This window comes from Chiloscyllium punctatum, chromosome 16 (genome assembly GCF_047496795.1).
Source record: "Chiloscyllium punctatum isolate Juve2018m chromosome 16, sChiPun1.3, whole genome shotgun sequence".
NCBI lineage: Eukaryota > Metazoa > Chordata > Chondrichthyes > Orectolobiformes > Hemiscylliidae > Chiloscyllium > Chiloscyllium punctatum.
Window position 1 is genome coordinate 56,713,566 of NC_092754.1, and position 13,805 is coordinate 56,727,370.

Below are 13,805 nucleotides of genomic sequence, written 5' to 3' on the forward strand. Positions count from 1 at the left end.
AGGGCAATTCCAAACTACTCTTTCAAACATACTGCAGCCTTAGTGCACCAACACTTCCCAGACAATGCTGAAAAGAGAGAAAGAAAAAACATAATAAGAACGGGCCATAAAAAGTGAATTTCACCAATCACAGTCTCGATTAGATTGCCTTTCCCTTCCGATGTCTCCAGGACGGAAATAAAGGAAATGGGAGAAATTCAATAAAATGTGACATCGAAATTCATTGGATCGATTTTCCCATTGGCCAGAAAACCAAATAACGACGAGTCGAGTCACCACATTACGAGTTAACAGGGTTTCTGAGGTAACTTCCAGCAGCAAAAATCCTCAGCTGAGGGTCTGGGAAAATTTCACGGAGTATGGTCAGTCGGAGCAAAGGTAAGGAAGTCGTTCGTTTCTACCGTGTTTCATCACAACAGCGATGAAATAACAGTCTGCATTCGGTTCCAGTAAACGCACAAATTGCCTGGAACAGCAGAGCTGTTTGCGATTATCCGCGTGGCATGATCCCACACCACAGTTAATTCCCCGGGAAGCAAACCCATTTTACTTTTGTTTTCAACATCAAGACAGTGGGGACCGAAACAGCATTTTAACAAACTGCAGCGTCGGAGTGAACCAGCTGAAATGGCAGTGGCGGGATTCGAACCCGCGCCCTTCTCAAGGCTGGAATCTGGATCCAGCGCCTTAGACCGCTCGGCCACACTACCAGCCGGCCGCAAGGCCCGTTTTCTTGCATTTCTAATTGTGCCCCTGCATAACAACAGACGCAAAGTCACATGAAAAGGGTTCCATGATCCCTCTCCGACTCGCACAGCTGCTGGGATGTGCCCGGCTACAATGTCAATGTCGCAGCAGATAATGATAGCCCATCAATCCAGACAAAAATCAATCGTAAGCTGAGTCTATCTTCTCGGACTCTTTTCAGCTACAAATGTATCTGTGAGTGCGTGACAATATATGTTCGCTTATGTTTTGGTCAAATAACCATGAGCTGCTTGACATTACTGCAATTTCGATTCTTGCTTTGCTAAATGATTTCACCCATTGCTCGAAACAGGACGACTTTCACGTTTACACGGAACACGAAACACACCGGACTACAGGGAAAATGCACAAAGCTGAGCAGGCCGTGTTCCACATCATACCGTGCAGCATTTATTCAGTCACTGTTTCTGTTTTGCAGAATAAGGGTCCCAAAGAAAGTTCTCTACCCTAAAACCGGAAGTCGCATTACATTCCGAGAACGACAGATCACATTGTGAGGATGCTCTGACCTCGGATCCACTTCGAGATGACACTTTCCGTGCCTTTTACCTTAACCGTGCAATTCGCTGCAGAGATGTTCACTGCTGGACATGAGCCACATGGATACCAACTGAGTCGGAAACCTGTGCGGGAAGCGACTCAATACATTTTGCTAACTTCCATGGTGCTTATTAGAAATGGAGTTTTTGTTCATCTCAATCTAAAAGGCAGTTTCTGAACATAGTAACAGAACTCAAAAGGTAATTACCTCACCCCACCCCCACTCCGGAAGAGGTGCTAATTGCCCTTGATTGCTTTTTGTTCTCGATGTGATGAGCTCTCACGCCTGAGTCACATTCACGTCTCTGTTTGCTGAGTGAATCACAAAGAAGGAGCTTCACCAGAGCTGCAATTGCCACACTTCTCCACTCGCCCTCCCCGTGAACATTTTCCTGCTCGTCAGTGATTTAAAGAAAATTAAATGGATGCGATGTCATTCTGTAGCCTCTCTGTCGATTCCTCCGTTTCAGTTCCAACATGGCTTAGATCTCGGGGCGCACCTTAATACGAGCGACGCTATGACAGCACAGGTCCGGAGGTTCCTCTGAGAGTGTATGTTTTTTTCGTTGCTGTTGCTGATTGAATGAGCCACTAACGTGCGAACTGCTCCAAAACATGATTCAGGACCTCCGGTGCCAACTCTCGCGCGTTGAATAACGACAGACAGCTTCCAAATGAAGCCTTTCAGAGACGACTTTGGGGTACGTTTGACAGACAGACAAGTTCAGGAATTCGTGGTGCGCTGTGACACCAGCGCATCAGCTTCTTCCCTGTCTTTGAACCGGGCCGCCTGCGCAAGGAATGCAAATGCGGTACTGCTTTTCGTGGAAGGATCAGAACGCGGCAACGACACTCTCAAACAGAATGGCATATGATCAGAACCAGGTTGGAGAAAAACTTTATAATGCTTTGCACAATAATTAAATGGAGTTGCCTTACATTTCACTACGAGAGCCGATTCGTTCAAGCAAATTCGAAGGCAGGTTTGCAGAGAGGAAAGCAAGCAAGGAAGCTCCGTTCTTGCGCATGTGAATGGCTGCAGTTGAAGGACAAAGCAGTTTCTGCGCTGTTTCTGCCCAGTTTCGAACTGGGGACTTATCGCGTGTTAGGCGAACGTGATAACCACTACACTACAGAAACCAGCCGAGGCGATCGCACTGCAGCTCAGTGGCATCCAGCACTGAAAGTTGAATAATTCTACGTTTCACCTTTCTGTTTCCAATAGCTTGTTATTGTCCAGCGTAACATGATCTTACGGAAGGGTTGTAAACTGAGTATTTATGTGTTTTACCCAAGTTGGGGTGAGTTGAAAAATCGAGAGCATAGGTTTAAGGTGAGTGGGCTGAAATTGACAAAGGACCTGAGGCACATTTCCCACACAGAAGGTTGTGCGTGTTTGGAATGAGCTCCCAGAGGAAGTGGAGGAGGCTATTACACTCAGAAAATTGCAAAGGTAATCGGATGAGTTTCTGGATAGGATGGGTTTAGCGGGATTGGGGCCAAATGCTGGGGAACGGGACTTGTTTAATTTTGGCTATACGGTGAGCATGGACGAGATACACCGAAGTATCTGTTTCCACGCGGTGTACCCCAATACCGTCGTGTTGCTTACACCGGCTTTAAAGGATTCCTTTTTAGCGGAGCTTGCCGTCGCAGTCTGTGGCACAATCGTTTAGACTGTTCGACTGCTCACGGGAAAGGTAGTATTGTGAAACACTGCAGAAACGAACGACTTCCTTCCTTTTGCTCCGACTGACCATACTCCACGAATTTTTCCCAGACCCTCAGTTGAGGATTTTTGCTGCTGGAAGTTACCTCAGAAACCCTGTTAGCCCGTAATGTACTGAGCGAATCGCAAAACAGTAAGCATTTAACACGGAACACAAACAAAACTGGCATGCCGAATGCATTTTCAGACACAGAGATGCATGAATGCTAAATGTGAGACAGTCCGAGGGCATGAGTCATAAAGTAATCTCACAACTAACAACAGGGCAATTCCAAACTACTCTTTCAAACATACTGCAGCCTTAGTGCACCAACACTTCCCAGACAATGCTGAAAAGAGAGAAAGAAAAAACATAATAAGAACGGGCCATAAAAAGTGAATTTCACCAATCACAGTCTCGATTAGATTGCCTTTCCCTTCCGATGTCTCCAGGACGGAAATAAAGGAAATGGGAGAAATTCAATAAAATGTGACATCGAAATTCATTGGATCGATTTTCCCATTGGCCAGAAAACCAAATAACGACGAGTCGAGTCACCACATTACGAGTTAACAGGGTTTCTGAGGTAACTTCCAGCAGCAAAAATCCTCAGCTGAGGGTCTGGGAAAATTTCACGGAGTATGGTCAGTCGGAGCAAAGGTAAGGAAGTCGTTCGTTTCTACCGTGTTTCATCACAACAGCGATGAAATAACAGTCTGCATTCGGTTCCAGTAAACGCACAAATTGCCTGGAACAGCAGAGCTGTTTGCGATTATCCGCGTGGCATGATCCCACACCACAGTTAATTCCCCGGGAAGCAAACCCATTTTACTTTTGTTTTCAACATCAAGACAGTGGGGACCGAAACAGCATTTTAACAAACTGCAGCATCGGAGTGAAACAGCAGAAATATACGAACCCGCGCCCCTGTCAAGACTGGAACTTGGATCCAGCGCCTTAGACCGCTCGGCCACACTACCAGCCGCCGCAAGGCCCGTTTTCTTGCATTTCTAATTGTGCCCCTGCATAACAACAGACGCAAAGTCACATGAAAAGGGTTCCATGATCCCTCTCCGACTTGCACAGCTGCTGGGATGTGCCCGGCTACAATGTCAATGTCGCAGCAGATAATGATAGCCCATCAATCCAGACAAAAATCAATCGTAAGCTGAGTCTATCTTCTCGGACTCTTTTCAGCTACAAATGTATCTGTGAGTGCGTGACAATATATGTTCGCTTATGTTTTGGTCAAATAACCATGAGCTGCTTGACATTACTGCAATTTCGATTCTTGCTTTGCTAAATGATTTCACCCATTGCTCGAAACAGGACGACTTTCACGTTTACACGGAACACGAAACACACCGGACTACAGGGAAAATGCACAAAGCTGAGCAGGCCGTGTTCCACATCATACCGTGCAGCATTTATTCAGTCACTGTTTCTGTTTTGCAGAATAAGGGTCCCAAAGAAAGTTCTCTACCCTAAAACCGGAAGTCGCATTACATTCCGAGAACGACAGATCACATTGTGAGGATGCTCTGACCTCGGATCCACTTCGAGATGACACTTTCCGTGCCTTTTACCTTAACCGTGCAATTCGCTGCAGAGATGTTCACTGCTGGACATGAGCCACATGGATACCAACTGAGTCGGAAACCTGTGCGGGAATCGACGAGAAGCGACTCAATACATTTTGCTAACTTCCATGGTGCTTATTAGAAATGGAGTTTTTGTTCATCTCAATCTAAAAGGCAGTTTCTGAACATAGTAACAGAACTCAAAAGGTAATTACCTCACCCCACCCCCACTCCGGAAGAGGTGCTAATTGCCCTTGATTGCTTTTTGTTCTCGATGTGATGAGCTCTCACGCCTGAGTCACATTCACCTCTCTGTTTGCTGAGTGAATCACAAAGAAGGAGCTTCACCAGAGCTGCAATTGCCACACTTCTCCACTCGCCTTCCCCGTGAACATTTTCCTGCTCGTCAGTGATTTAAAGAAAATTAAATGGATGCGATGTCATTCTGTAGCCTCTCTGTCGATTCCTCCGTTTCAGTTCCAACATGGCTTAGATCTCGGGGCGCACCTTAATACGAGCGACGCTATGACAGCACAGGTCCGGAGGTTCCTCTGAGAGTGTATGTTTTTTTCGTTGCTGTTGCTGATTGAATGAGCCACTAACGTGCGAACTGCTCCAAAACATGTTTCAGGACCTCCGGTGCCAACTCTCGCGCGTTGAATAACGACAGACAGCTTCCAAATGAAGCCTTTCAGAGACGACTTTGGGGTACGTTTGACAGACAGACAAGTTCAGGAATTCGTGGTGCGCTGTGACACCAGCGCATCAGCTTCTTCCCTGTCTTTGAACCGGGCCGCCTGCGCAAGGAATGCAAATGCGGTACTGCTTTTCGTGGAAGGATCAGAACGCGGCAACGACACTCTCAAACAGAATGGCATATGATCAGAACCAGCTTGGAGAAAAACTTTATAATGCTTTGCACAATAATTAAATGGAGTTGCCTTACATTACACTACGAGAGCAGATTCGTTCAAGCAAATTCGAAGGCAGGTTTGCAGAGAGGAAAGCAAGCAAGGAAACTCCGTTCTTGCGCATGTGAATAGCTGCAGTTGAAGGACAAAGCAGTTTCTGCGCTGTTTCTGCCCAGTTTCGAACTGGGGACTTTTCGCGTGTTAGGCGAACGTGATAACCACTACACTACAGAAACCAGCCGAGGCGATCGCACTGCAGCTCAGTGGCATCCAGCACTGAAAGTTGAATAATTCTACGTTTCACCTTTCTGTTTCCAATAGCTTGTTATTGTCCAGCGTAACATGATCTTACGGAAGGGTTGTAAACTGAGTATTTATGTGTTTTACCCAAGTTGGGGTGAGTTGAAAAATCGAGAGCATAGGTTTAAGGTGAGTGGGCTGAAAGTGACAAAGGACCTGAGGCACATTTCCCACACAGAAGGTTGTGCGTGTTTGGAATGAGCTCCCAGAGGAAGTGGAGGAGGCTATTACACTCAGAAAATTGCAAAGGTAATCGGATGAGTTTCTGGATAGGATGGGTTTAGCGGGATTGGGGCCAAATGCTGGGGAACGGGACTTGTTTAATTTTGGCTATACGGTGAGCATGGACGAGATACACCGAAGTATCTGTTTCCACGCGGTGTACCCCAATACCGTCGTGTTGCTTACACCGGCTTTAAAGGATTCCTTTTTAGCGGAGCTTGCCGTCGCAGTCTGTGGCACAATCGTTTAGACTGTTCGACTGCTCACGGGAAAGGTAGTATTGTGAAACACTGCAGAAACGAACGACTTCCTTCCTTTTGCTCCGACTGACCATACTCCACGAATTTTTCCCAGACCCTCAGTTGAGGATTTTTGCTGCTGGAAGTTACCTCAGAAACCCTGTTAGCCCGTAATGTACTGAGCGAATCGCAAAACAGTAAGCATTTAACACGGAACACAAACAAAACTGGCATGCCGAATGCATTTTCAGACACAGAGATGCATGAATGCTAAATGTGAGACAGTCCGAGGGCATGAGTCATAAAGTAATCTCACAACTAACAACAGGGCAATTCCAAACTACTCTTTCAAACATACTGCAGCCTTAGTGCACCAACACTTACCAGACAATGCTGAAAAGAGAGAAAGAAAAAACATAATAAGAACGGGCCATAAAAAGTGAATTTCACCAATCACAGTCTCGATTAGATTGCCTTTCCCTTCCGATGTCTCCAGGACGGAAATAAAGGAAATGGGAGAAATTCAATAAAATGTGACATCGAAATTCATTGGATCGATTTTCCCATTGGCCAGAAAACCAAATAACGACGAGTCGAGTCACCACATTACGAGTTAACAGGGTTTCTGAGGTAACTTCCAGCAGCAAAAATCCTCAGCTGAGGGTCTGGGAAAATTTCACGGAGTATGGTCAGTCGGAGCAAAGGTAAGGAAGTCGTTCGTTTCTACCGTGTTTCATCACAACAGCGATGAAATAACAGTCTGCATTCGGTTCCAGTAAACGCACAAATTGCCTGGAACAGCAGAGCTGTTTGCGATTATCCGCGTGGCATGATCCCACACCACAGTTAATTCCCCGGGAAGCAAACCCATTTTACTTTTGTTTTCAACATCAAGACAGTGGGGACCGAAACAGCATTTTAACAAACTGCAGCATCGGAGTGAAACAGCAGAAATATACGAACCCGCGCCCCTCTCAAGACTGGAACTTGAATCCAGCGCCTTAGACCGCTCGGCCACACTACCAGCCGCCGCAAGGCCCGTTTTCTTGCATTTCTAATTGTGCCCCTGCATAACAACAGACGCAAAGTCACATGAAAAGGGTTCCATGATCCCTCTCCGACTCGCACAGCTGCTGGGATGTGCCCGGCTACAATGTCAATGTCGCAGCAGATAATGATAGCCCATCAATCCAGACAAAAATCAATCGTAAGCTGAGTCTATCTTCTCGGACTCTTTTCAGCTACAAATGTATCTGTGAGTGCGTGACAATATATGTTCGCTTATGTTTTGGTCAAATAACCATGAGCTGCTTGACATTACTGCAATTTCGATTCTTGCTTTGCTAAATGATTTCACCCATTGCTCGAAACAGGACGACTTTCACGTTTACACGGAACACGAAACACACCGGACTACAGGGAAAATGCACAAAGCTGAGCAGGCCGTGTTCCACATCATACCGTGCAGCATTTATTCAGTCACTGTTTCTGTTTTGCAGAATAAGGGTCCCAAAGAAAGTTCTCTACCCTAAAACCGGAAGTCGCATTACATTCCGAGAACGACAGATCACATTGTGAGGATGCTCTGACCTCGGATCCACTTCGAGATGACACTTTCCGTGCCTTTTACCTTAACCGTGCAATTCGCTGCAGAGATGTTCACTGCTGGACATGAGCCACATGGATACCAACTGAGTCGGAAACCTGTGCGGGAATCGACGAGAAGCGACTCAATACATTTTGCTAACTTCCATGGTGCTTATTAGAAATGGAGTTTTTGTTCATCTCAATCTAAAAGGCAGTTTCTAAACATAGTAACAGAACTCAAAAGGTAATTACCTCACCCCACCCCCACTCCGGAAGAGGTGCTAATTGCCCTTGATTGCTTTTTGTTCTCGATGTGATGAGCTCTCACGCCTGAGTCACATTCACGTCTCTGTTTGCTGAGTGAATCACAAAGAAGGAGCTTCACCAGAGCTGCAATTGCCACACTTCTCCACTCGCCCTCCCCGTGAACATTTTCCTGCTCGTCAGTGATTTAAAGAAAATTAAATGGATGCGATGTCATTCTGTAGCCTCTCTGTCGATTCCTCCGTTTCAGTTCCAACATGGCTTAGATCTCGGGGCGCACCTTAATACGAGCGACGCTATGACAGCACAGGTCCGGAGGTTCCTCTGAGAGTGTATGTTTTTTTCGTTGCTGTTGCTGATTGAATGAGCCACTAACGTGCGAACTGCTCCAAAACATGATTCAGGACCTCCGGTGCCAACTCTCGCGCGTTGAATAACGACAGACAGCTTCCAAATGAAGCCTTTCAGAGACGACTTTGGGGTACGTTTGACAGACAGACAAGTTCAGGAATTCGTGGTGCGCTGTGACACCAGCGCATCAGCTTCTTCCCTGTCTTTGAACCGGGCCGCCTGCGCAAGGAATGCAAATGCGGTACTGCTTTTCGTGGAAGGATCAGAACGCGGCAACGACACTCTCAAACAGAATGGCATATGATCAGAACCAGCTTGGAGAAAAACTTTATAATGCTTTGCACAATAATTAAATGGAGTTGCCTTACATTACACTACGAGAGCAGATTCGTTCAAGCAAATTCGAAGGCAGGTTTGCAGAGAGGAAAGCAAGCAAGGAAACTCCGTTCTTGCGCATGTGAATAGCTGCAGTTGAAGGACAAAGCAGTTTCTGCGCTGTTTCTGCCCAGTTTCGAACTGGGGACTTTTCGCGTGTTAGGCGAACGTGATAACCACTACACTACAGAAACCAGCCGAGGCGATCGCACTGCAGCTCAGTGGCATCCAGCACTGAAAGTTGAATAATTCTACGTTTCACCTTTCTGTTTCCAATAGCTTGTTATTGTCCAGCGTAACATGATCTTACGGAAGGGTTGTAAACTGAGTATTTATGTGTTTTACCCAAGTTGGGGTGAGTTGAAAAATCGAGAGCATAGGTTTAAGGTGAGTGGGCTGAAAGTGACAAAGGACCTGAGGCACATTTCCCACACAGAAGGTTGTGCGTGTTTGGAATGAGCTCCCAGAGGAAGTGGAGGAGGCTATTACACTCAGAAAATTGCAAAGGTAATCGGATGAGTTTCTGGATAGGATGGGTTTAGCGGGATTGGGGCCAAATGCTGGGGAACGGGACTTGTTTAATTTTGGCTATACGGTGAGCATGGACGAGATACACCGAAGTATCTGTTTCCACGCGGTGTACCCCAATACCGTCGTGTTGCTTACACCGGCTTTAAAGGATTCCTTTTTAGCGGAGCTTGCCGTCGCAGTCTGTGGCACAATCGTTTAGACTGTTCGACTGCTCACGGGAAAGGTAGTATTGTGAAACACTGCAGAAACGAACGACTTCCTTCCTTTTGCTCCGACTGACCATACTCCACGAATTTTTCCCAGACCCTCAGTTGAGGATTTTTGCTGCTGGAAGTTACCTCAGAAACCCTGTTAGCCCGTAATGTACTGAGCGAATCGCAAAACAGTAAGCATTTAACACGGAACACAAACAAAACTGGCATGCCGAATGCATTTTCAGACACAGAGATGCATGAATGCTAAATGTGAGACAGTCCGAGGGCATGAGTCATAAAGTAATCTCACAACTAACAACAGGGCAATTCCAAACTACTCTTTCAAACATACTGCAGCCTTAGTGCACCAACACTTACCAGACAATGCTGAAAAGAGAGAAAGAAAAAACATAATAAGAACGGGCCATAAAAAGTGAATTTCACCAATCACAGTCTCGATTAGATTGCCTTTCCCTTCCGATGTCTCCAGGACGGAAATAAAGGAAATGGGAGAAATTCAATAAAATGTGACATCGAAATTCATTGGATCGATTTTCCCATTGGCCAGAAAACCAAATAACGACGAGTCGAGTCACCACATTACGAGTTAACAGGGTTTCTGAGGTAACTTCCAGCAGCAAAAATCCTCAGCTGAGGGTCTGGGAAAATTTCACGGAGTATGGTCAGTCGGAGCAAAGGTAAGGAAGTCGTTCGTTTCTACCGTGTTTCATCACAACAGCGATGAAATAACAGTCTGCATTCGGTTCCAGTAAACGCACAAATTGCCTGGAACAGCAGAGCTGTTTGCGATTATCCGCGTGGCATGATCCCACACCACAGTTAATTCCCCGGGAAGCAAACCCATTTTACTTTTGTTTTCAACATCAAGACAGTGGGGACCGAAACAGCATTTTAACAAACTGCAGCATCGGAGTGAAACAGCAGAAATATACGAACCCGCGCCCCTCTCAAGACTGGAACTTGAATCCAGCGCCTTAGACCGCTCGGCCACACTACCAGCCGCCGCAAGGCCCGTTTTCTTGCATTTCTAATTGTGCCCCTGCATAACAACAGACGCAAAGTCACATGAAAAGGGTTCCATGATCCCTCTCCGACTCGCACAGCTGCTGGGATGTGCCCGGCTACAATGTCAATGTCGCAGCAGATAATGATAGCCCATCAATCCAGACAAAAATCAATCGTAAGCTGAGTCTATCTTCTCGGACTCTTTTCAGCTACAAATGTATCTGTGAGTGCGTGACAATATATGTTCGCTTATGTTTTGGTCAAATAACCATGAGCTGCTTGACATTACTGCAATTTCGATTCTTGCTTTGCTAAATGATTTCACCCATTGCTCGAAACAGGACGACTTTCACGTTTACACGGAACACGAAACACACCGGACTACAGGGAAAATGCACAAAGCTGAGCAGGCCGTGTTCCACATCATACCGTGCAGCATTTATTCAGTCACTGTTTCTGTTTTGCAGAATAAGGGTCCCAAAGAAAGTTCTCTACCCTAAAACCGGAAGTCGCATTACATTCCGAGAACGACAGATCACATTGTGAGGATGCTCTGACCTCGGATCCACTTCGAGATGACACTTTCCGTGCCTTTTACCTTAACCGTGCAATTCGCTGCAGAGATGTTCACTGCTGGACATGAGCCACATGGATACCAACTGAGTCGGAAACCTGTGCGGGAAGCGACTCAATACATTTTGCTAACTTCCATGGTGCTTATTAGAAATGGAGTTTTTGTTCATCTCAATCTAAAAGGCAGTTTCTGAACATAGTAACAGAACTCAAAAGGTAATTACCTCACCCCACCCCCACTCCGGAAGAGGTGCTAATTGCCCTTGATTGCTTTTTGTTCTCGATGTGATGAGCTCTCACGCCTGAGTCACATTCACGTCTCTGTTTGCTGAGTGAATCACAAAGAAGGAGCTTCACCAGAGCTGCAATTGCCACACTTCTCCACTCGCCCTCCCCGTGAACATTTTCCTGCTCGTCAGTGATTTAAAGAAAATTAAATGGATGCGATGTCATTCTGTAGCCTCTCTGTCGATTCCTCCGTTTCAGTTCCAACATGGCTTAGATCTCGGGGCGCACCTTAATACGAGCGACGCTATGACAGCACAGGTCCGGAGGTTCCTCTGAGAGTGTATGTTTTTTTCGTTGCTGTTGCTGATTGAATGAGCCACTAACGTGCGAACTGCTCCAAAACATGATTCAGGACCTCCGGTGCCAACTCTCGCGCGTTGAATAACGACAGACAGCTTCCAAATGAAGCCTTTCAGAGACGACTTTGGGGTACGTTTGACAGACAGACAAGTTCAGGAATTCGTGGTGCGCTGTGACACCAGCGCATCAGCTTCTTCCCTGTCTTTGAACCGGGCCGCCTGCGCAAGGAATGCAAATGCGGTACTGCTTTTCGTGGAAGGATCAGAACGCGGCAACGACACTCTCAAACAGAATGGCATATGATCAGAACCAGGTTGGAGAAAAACTTTATAATGCTTTGCACAATAATTAAATGGAGTTGCCTTACATTTCACTACGAGAGCCGATTCGTTCAAGCAAATTCGAAGGCAGGTTTGCAGAGAGGAAAGCAAGCAAGGAAGCTCCGTTCTTGCGCATGTGAATGGCTGCAGTTGAAGGACAAAGCAGTTTCTGCGCTGTTTCTGCCCAGTTTCGAACTGGGGACTTATCGCGTGTTAGGCGAACGTGATAACCACTACACTACAGAAACCAGCCGAGGCGATCGCACTGCAGCTCAGTGGCATCCAGCACTGAAAGTTGAATAATTCTACGTTTCACCTTTCTGTTTCCAATAGCTTGTTATTGTCCAGCGTAACATGATCTTACGGAAGGGTTGTAAACTGAGTATTTATGTGTTTTACCCAAGTTGGGGTGAGTTGAAAAATCGAGAGCATAGGTTTAAGGTGAGTGGGCTGAAATTGACAAAGGACCTGAGGCACATTTCCCACACAGAAGGTTGTGCGTGTTTGGAATGAGCTCCCAGAGGAAGTGGAGGAGGCTATTACACTCAGAAAATTGCAAAGGTAATCGGATGAGTTTCTGGATAGGATGGGTTTAGCGGGATTGGGGCCAAATGCTGGGGAACGGGACTTGTTTAATTTTGGCTATACGGTGAGCATGGACGAGATACACCGAAGTATCTGTTTCCACGCGGTGTACCCCAATACCGTCGTGTTGCTTACACCGGCTTTAAAGGATTCCTTTTTAGCGGAGCTTGCCGTCGCAGTCTGTGGCACAATCGTTTAGACTGTTCGACTGCTCACGGGAAAGGTAGTATTGTGAAACACTGCAGAAACGAACGACTTCCTTCCTTTTGCTCCGACTGACCATACTCCACGAATTTTTCCCAGACCCTCAGTTGAGGATTTTTGCTGCTGGAAGTTACCTCAGAAACCCTGTTAGCCCGTAATGTACTGAGCGAATCGCAAAACAGTAAGCATTTAACACGGAACACAAACAAAACTGGCATGCCGAATGCATTTTCAGACACAGAGATGCATGAATGCTAAATGTGAGACAGTCCGAGGGCATGAGTCATAAAGTAATCTCACAACTAACAACAGGGCAATTCCAAACTACTCTTTCAAACATACTGCAGCCTTAGTGCACCAACACTTCCCAGACAATGCTGAAAAGAGAGAAAGAAAAAACATAATAAGAACGGGCCATAAAAAGTGAATTTCACCAATCACAGTCTCGATTAGATTGCCTTTCCCTTCCGATGTCTCCAGGACGGAAATAAAGGAAATGGGAGAAATTCAATAAAATGTGACATCGAAATTCATTGGATCGATTTTCCCATTGGCCAGAAAACCAAATAACGACGAGTCGAGTCACCACATTACGAGTTAACAGGGTTTCTGAGGTAACTTCCAGCAGCAAAAATCCTCAGCTGAGGGTCTGGGAAAATTTCACGGAGTATGGTCAGTCGGAGCAAAGGTAAGGAAGTCGTTCGTTTCTACCGTGTTTCATCACAACAGCGATGAAATAACAGTCTGCATTCGGTTCCAGTAAACGCACAAATTGCCTGGAACAGCAGAGCTGTTTGCGATTATCCGCGTGGCATGATCCCACACCACAGTTAATTCCCCGGGAAGCAAACCCATTTTACTTTTGTTTTCAACATCAAGACAGTGGGGACCGAAACAGCATTTTAACAAACTGCAGCGTCGGAGTGAACCAGCTGAAA

The 13,805-nt window shown here is 46.1% G+C and overlaps 1 non-coding gene across 1 annotated transcript; it reads right to left on the reverse strand.

Moving 5' to 3' along the window:
• Window positions 1-628: 628 nt before the first annotated feature.
• Window positions 629-710, reverse strand: trnal-cag (transfer RNA leucine (anticodon CAG)). The gene has a single exon. It is a non-coding gene; the product is annotated as a tRNA-Leu (tRNA).
• Between the last annotated feature and the right edge of the window lie 13,095 nt (window positions 711-13,805).